We start from the raw sequence: 7,166 nt of genomic DNA, 5'->3' as shown, positions 1-7,166 counted from the left end.
ATCTCCATTAGGACTGGGCATTCGGTTTAACCGAACCGTTCGGTTCGGTTCCTTGGCTTTTGAAAAAGTTCGGTTTCCAGAAAATCATGACCGATCGGTCATTTGGAAAAATACTAACCGAAGATTCGGTGGACCGATATTTCGGTTCGGTGCTCGGTTGACCCCTAATTGACTGATAGATTGGAGAAATGAAATGAAAGGAAGATACACTTCTGCAATAGATCTGCAAAAGAACCTTGTGTACGCTCAAGAAGTAAGATCCTGTGAGTAAAAATCGGAACCTAGTAGCAATATGATGACGGGAAATCATCAGCACCTCATGAAGTTATCAAGAAATCTCCATCGTAGAAAGAGAAAATGCCAACGGTATGGAATCAAAGAGAAAGTGACAGATTTGAGGGATGAGGTGAGCGTTCTCCATAGCACAACACAAAGGTCTGCGCCATCGTCGCCCGCCGGCCGCCCGGGTGGAGAGAAGTAGAGGAGGCTAGGGTTAGGTGTTCGGTGGGGAAAATCGGGAGTGGAGGCAGAAGCGTCCAGGCGCAGGTCGGTCTGGTCTCGCTGGTGGCTGCGTCGTGGACTAGTACTGGATAAGGACGGGAGAATTGATATTGGGCTGTGGGCTGTGGCCCATTACGTAGATTTAGTCCATGTCATATCTAATCGGTTTTGCCGGTCCTTTCGGGTAACTAATGCACATGACCGAACTCCCCAAATTAATTTTGGTTTTTACAAAGTGTTGACTGAACTAACAAGCAGAAGTTTCAGTTTCGGTCATTTCAGCTTCGGCTCCGGTTTTTTCGGTTCGGTAGTTCGGTCCTCGGTTAATATGCCCACCCCTAATCTCCATCATCGTGTCTTCATGAAGTCGTCATGCCAACGACTACTTCTACTTCTATGGCTAACACGTTTAGCAATAAAGTAAAGTAATTTACATGGCGTTCTTCAATGACACGCAGGTCATACAAAAAAAAATAAAGACAACTCCTATGGCTCCTGCCGGTTGTCATACTCATCGACATGCAAGTCATGATTCCTATTACAAGAACATGATCATCTCATACATCATATATATCATTCATCACATCCTTTGGCCATATCACATCACAAAACACTTGCTGCAAAAACAAGTTAGACGTCCTCTAATTATTGTTGCAAGTTTTTACGTGGCTTCTATATGTTTCTAGCAAGAACGTTTCTTACCTACGTAAAACCACAACGTGATATGCCAATTTCTATTTACCTTTCATAAGGACCCTTTTCATCGAATCTGCTTCAACTAAAGTGGGAGAGACAGACACCCGCTAGCCACCTTATGCAACTAGTGCATGTCAGTCGGTGGAACCTGTCTCACGTAAGCGTACGTGTAAGGTCGGTCCGGGCCGCTTCATCCCACGATGCCGCCGAAGCAAGATAAGACTAGTAATGGCAAGAAAATTGACAACATCTACGCCCACAACTGCTTTGTGTTCTACTCGTGCATAGTAACTACGCATAGACCTAGCTCATCATGCCACAGTTGGGGAACGTTGCTGAAAATAAAAAAATTCTACGCTTCACCAAGATCAATCTATGGAGTCATCTAGCAACGAGAGAGAGGAGTGCATCTACATACCCTTGTAGATCGCGTGCGGAAACGTTCAAGAGAACGGGGTTGAGGGAGTCGTACTCGTCGTGATCCAAATCACCGGAGATCCTAGCGCCGAACGGACGGCACCTCCGCGTTCAACACACGTACGGTTGGGAAGACGTCTCCTCCTTCTTGATCCAGCAAGGGGGAAGGAGAGGTTGATGAAGATCCAGCAGCACGACGGCGTGGTGGTGGATGCAGCAGCGATCACGGCAGGGCTTTGCCAAGCTTCTGCGAGAGGGAGAGGTGTTGCAGGGGAGAGGGAGGTGCCAGAGACTTGGGTGCGGCTGCCCTCCCTTCCCCCTCTTTATATAGAGCCCCTAGGGGGGGCGCCAGCCCTAGGAGATGCAATCTCCAAGGGGGGCGGCGGCCAAGTGGGTGGCTTTCCCCCCAAGGCAAGTGGAGGCGCCCCCCACCCCTAGGGTTTCCAACCCTAGGCGCAGGGGGGCCAAGGGGGGCGCACCAGCCCACCAGGGGCTGGTTCCCCTCCCACTTCAGCCCATGGGGCCCTCCAGGATAGGTGGCCCCACCCGGTGGACCCCCGGGACCCTTCCGGTGGTCCCGGTACAATACCGGTGACCCCCGAAACTTTCCCGATGGCCGAAACTGAACTTCCCATATATAAATCTTCACCTCCGGACCATTCCGGAACTCCTCATGACGTCCGGGATCTCATCCGGGACTCTAAACAACTTTCGAGTTACTGCATACTCATATCTCTACAACCCTAGCGTCACCGAACCTTAAGTGTGTAGACCCTACGGGTTCGGGAGACATGCAGACATGACCGAGACGCCTCTCCGGTCAATAACCAACAGCGGGATCTGGATACCCATGTTGGCTCCCACATGCTCCTCAACAATCTCATCGGATGAACCACGATGTCGAGGATTCAATCAATCCCGTATACAATTCCCTTTGTCAATCGGTACGTTACTTGCCCGAGACTCGATCGTCGGTATCCCAATACCTCGTTCAGTCTCGTTACCGGCAAGTCAATTTACTCGTACTGTAATGCATGATCCCATGACCAAACACTTGGTCACATTGAGCTCATTATGATGATGCATTACCGAGTGGGCCCAGAGATACCTCTCTGTCATACGGAGTGACAAATCCCAGTCTTGATTCGTGCCAACCCAACAGACACTTTCGGAGATACCCGTAGTGCACCTTTATAGTCACCCAGTTACGTTGTGACGTTTGGCACACCCAAAGCACTCCTATGGTATCCGGGAGTTGCACAATCTCATGGTCTAAGGAAATGATACTTGACATTTGGAAAAGCTCTAGCGAAACGAACTACACGATCTTTGTGCTATGCTTAGGATTGGGTCTTGTCCATCACATCATTCTCCTAATGATGTGATCCCGTTATCAATGACATCCAATGTCCATAGTCAGGAAACCATGACTATCTATTGATCAACGAGCTAGTCAACTAGAGGCTCACTAGGGACTTGTTGTGGTCTATGTATTCACACATGTATTACGATTTCCGGATAATACAATTTATAGCATGAATAATAGACAATTATCATGAACAAAGAAATATAATAATAACCATTTTATTATTGCCTCTAGGGCATATTTCCAACACGACATCCGTTGGATAGACATCCAATGGCCACTGCTGCTAGAACCGTGTGTTGACTATAATAAGTTGACAAAGCCTTGCATACACGTCAACTTATTTTTTTAGGGGACACGTCACTTAGTAGGCCCACAAGTGTGTGGAAGAGAACTTATAGCCCATTTGCGTTTTGTAAGAATGTTCAACCCATTTTTGAATTCTAATGGAATTTACAATAGCCCATTTACAGTTTGTTAAAAGTACAGCCCATTTTCTAGCTAGGACAACGATTAATAATTTCAACCAACCGTTGAAGACAGAATTCAATAAAATTTCCCACATTTTGATGGGATCCGAAATATTTTTATCCTGAAATTTCTATTCAGATTAAATATAAATTTGTATTGCGTAAAAATCCAACGAAACATTGCGCGTGCAACAATGAAAATTTAAGATTTTCAAAACCCATAAATAATATTTTATAAACTAATTTCGTGTTTGGTGCATTTTTTTATAGTTACTGCCCAGTTTCTATAATTACATCCCATTTATTATTTTTAAAGCCCATTTTCCTGTTAAGCCTAATGCATCCCTCCTGGGAAAGATTTGCAGCACAGCGGGTTGGAGAATAACAAGTTGACCTTGCCTGGGTATTCCTCCAAAAGACATATAGCTGGGCTAGGCATTTTCCTCTTGAAAAAAGTAGTATCTGGGCTGGATATCTGGCCTGGGCTAGACGGGCCACAGCCCGCCCAGTTAATACCCTGCTCTCCTCTGAACGACAACGAAATCATCGCCAAGAAAAACTCTGCAGTGCTCACGCCTCAAAAACACAAATACTGCTCGAGCTGCTTGGTCCCAGCTGTCGGCCGCACCTTGTGCAATTCTCTCGTTTATATTGACTACATAGGTTGACAATGGTGTGGGACCGCGATGTCAGGAAACCAGGAGAAAGCAAAAAATATATAGTTGTACATAATAAGGAGGCACTTGCGTACGTACGGCTATGGCCCTAGTGGGTCCCTAGTGTCATCCAGTCAAAATAAAGTCATCTCCTGAATCCTCATGTTCGTTGACCATGTTAACAATGCTCGGCGCCACGGCGAGCGCAACAACTCGAAGGACAATGGAGAGGGCCTCGCGGGCCCTACGGAGGTCTGATACAGCGCCCGCTGCTCATTCAGGAAGCCAGGATCATCGGACACCTATGAGCACCTTCGAGAAACTGAGACGGCATGAAACGGTAAGGCCGCGCTTGGGAGCTCTGGTTTATTTCAAACCTGTATTAACATACAAGTGTAATTTACTCGTCATCGGAAGGCCCGAGGTCTGTAAGTAAAACTGTCGGGTTACGCGTGTAATTTGAGAGACCAGTGTATATTTTACGAGCATTGCTATATGGACGGCATTACCAGACGATACATGCACGACGTGCGTATCATGCCATCCATGGGCAAGGCTGAAACAGCAGCTAACGACTGGATTAGCAATCGTCCAAGTGTCGTTCAGCGTTTTTATCGTGTGTGAAGTACTTCCGATATTTTACTAGTCGAAATCGACCAACCAAGCGCCTTCGCCTGAGACCATCTGCTTTAATTTACAAGCGTCAGTTTTACAAGCGGTTTTGGTTGGAAAACGACGATCCAATCACGGCCTAATATCATGAGTTGGTCGGAAGATCATATAGTTTCACGTCTAACCTACCCGACATGTCGTATAGGCTATGAATGAAACATCAGACGATGAACTTCTTACGCACGAAAACAATAGAAGATCATGATCTTCTTAACAAGCAAATCACTGGCATTAGATCGACATGCAAAACAATACGAAGCATTATTCTCAGGAGGCACGATGAACAGCTCGTGATGCCGCATGCCACAACATTCCAAGCTCAACTTTGTAATCAAACACAAGGCCTGGCATTACATAGACAATATTCAGAACAAACTCTTAACACAGGAATATCTCAGCAGAGTAACTATTTACTTCTAAACTGAACACAGGAATAGGAAAAACACTCGACGCTGCTCACAGCAAGGGCGTCCCACTCAAAAATATCAAATGCATGTCTTCTGGCTAACATCAATGAGCAAATTTTGACAAGGTTTTCCAATTCCAATATATTAAACTAACGTCTTCTTGCTAACATCAATGAGCAAATTTTGACAAGGTTCTCCAATTCCAATATATTAAACTAACGTCTTCTTGCTAACATCAATGATTAAACTTTGACAAGCTTTTCCCATTCAAAATATGTAATGCCTATGATCGTGTCCTGTCTTAGCTTCTTGTACTTGTTTGTGCACTTTTTGCCCAGGGCACTCCACGTGTTGTTAAATTGCCAATGGTCTCTGCAGACTAGTCATGTCACCTGTGTCTAATAATACTCTGTAAAGCTTCTCGGTCATTCCTTCTGTAATATACCGCATCCAGTGACTGCTTCTTTCTGCAAAGTGGAACGACCAACTGGACCCAGTAACGCAGCAGTTTTCCTTGGACACATTGGCTCCTTTTGTGCAGTTCAACTAAAATCGAAGTCAGAATAAAACCGAGCTTTAATTTTGATATCCCTGTAAGCAACAATAGGTATAAGGGAAACAATTACTGAGAAATAACGGTTGATGACTTGTCCTAATGGGAAACAAAGCAGGAGAGGAGCAATTCTCCCTCAGTGTGATTCATTCATATTGACTGAGACATTATCTTAACAATGCCTTGGTTCAACATGTATAAAGAACGACAAAGCAGAAAAGTACCATTCCTAAAACAATGCAACTGATTCATTTTTAAAGAGACATTATCTTAACAATACCTTGGTTAAACATGTAGAAAGAACTACAAAGCAGGATAGTACCATTCCTAACAAGTGTTGCAGTTTTGAACTAAGATTCAGTAGTTAATTAATTCTGAGAGTGGCATTGCTTAATTTTACCAGCGGCATTAGATTAACGAAAAGCATAAACAGTTCCAGGGGAGAGTGGGCGCAACAACAATATGTGCTTCCATATACTTATAAAGGGGGTGATGCAGAGTTTGTTGTAACAAAGCAACAAGCATCATGTCTGGGTTGGTCCCATTTTTATTCACTACTTAATGGGAAAAGACAGCAATACAATAGCTTCAATTCAACATTTATTTAAAACAGTACCAATACAAGTAGCACAACATCTCAAAGCACACTGCATAATCATGTGGATGAAGGCCTGTACTGACCTTTCATGAGAACACCAGGATAAAATACGAATCTGCTAACATGAATAGGAAATCCAATCTCATTTTGTGCAGTTGCACTGAAATCAAGCAAAGTGTTTCGCGTAGCGAAGCAAAATGTCGCAATAGCAACAAGTTGAATAGATATCATGTGGTAGAGACCAAGATTTGAAACAACTCGACAGGAACATTGGAAACAAATCTCGATCTCCTTTTGTGCAGTTCCACCAAAATTAAGCAAAGTCACCGGTGTGACATTCAAGTTGAACTGCACAAAACACTCTTAAAACATAAGTGTTTCGAGTAGCGAAGCAAAATGTCGCAATAGCAACAAGTTGAATCGATACCCCTGTTTTAACAGAGGCAAAAAAGGAAACAATTACTTGCCGATAAAGGAGGATGAAACAAACGGTGACAGAAATAAGCATCTAACTTATCTTGGATGGAAAACAAAGTAGGATAGTAGCATTTCTAAAACGGTAGCATTGATTCATATTAACAGAGACACTCTCTTGAAACAACATTCGTTAAAAAATGTAATTTACTTTTAACAGTGGCATTGCTTCAATTTTCCGGCGGCATTCTTAGATTAACAACAACAAAATAGCTGTATGGGACATGCTAGCACCATGTGCGTCCACACGTATAAATGGGTGATGCAGAGTATGTAGCCAAGCAGCATATCTTTGTTGGTCCCATATTTGTTCTCTTTGAACTTTTTTCCTATGTGAGGGCAGCAAATCTAGTCCT

The sequence above is a fragment of the Triticum aestivum genome, chromosome 2B (genome assembly GCF_018294505.1).
Source record: "Triticum aestivum cultivar Chinese Spring chromosome 2B, IWGSC CS RefSeq v2.1, whole genome shotgun sequence".
NCBI lineage: Eukaryota > Viridiplantae > Streptophyta > Magnoliopsida > Poales > Poaceae > Triticum > Triticum aestivum.
This window is presented reverse-complemented; position numbering follows the sequence as displayed.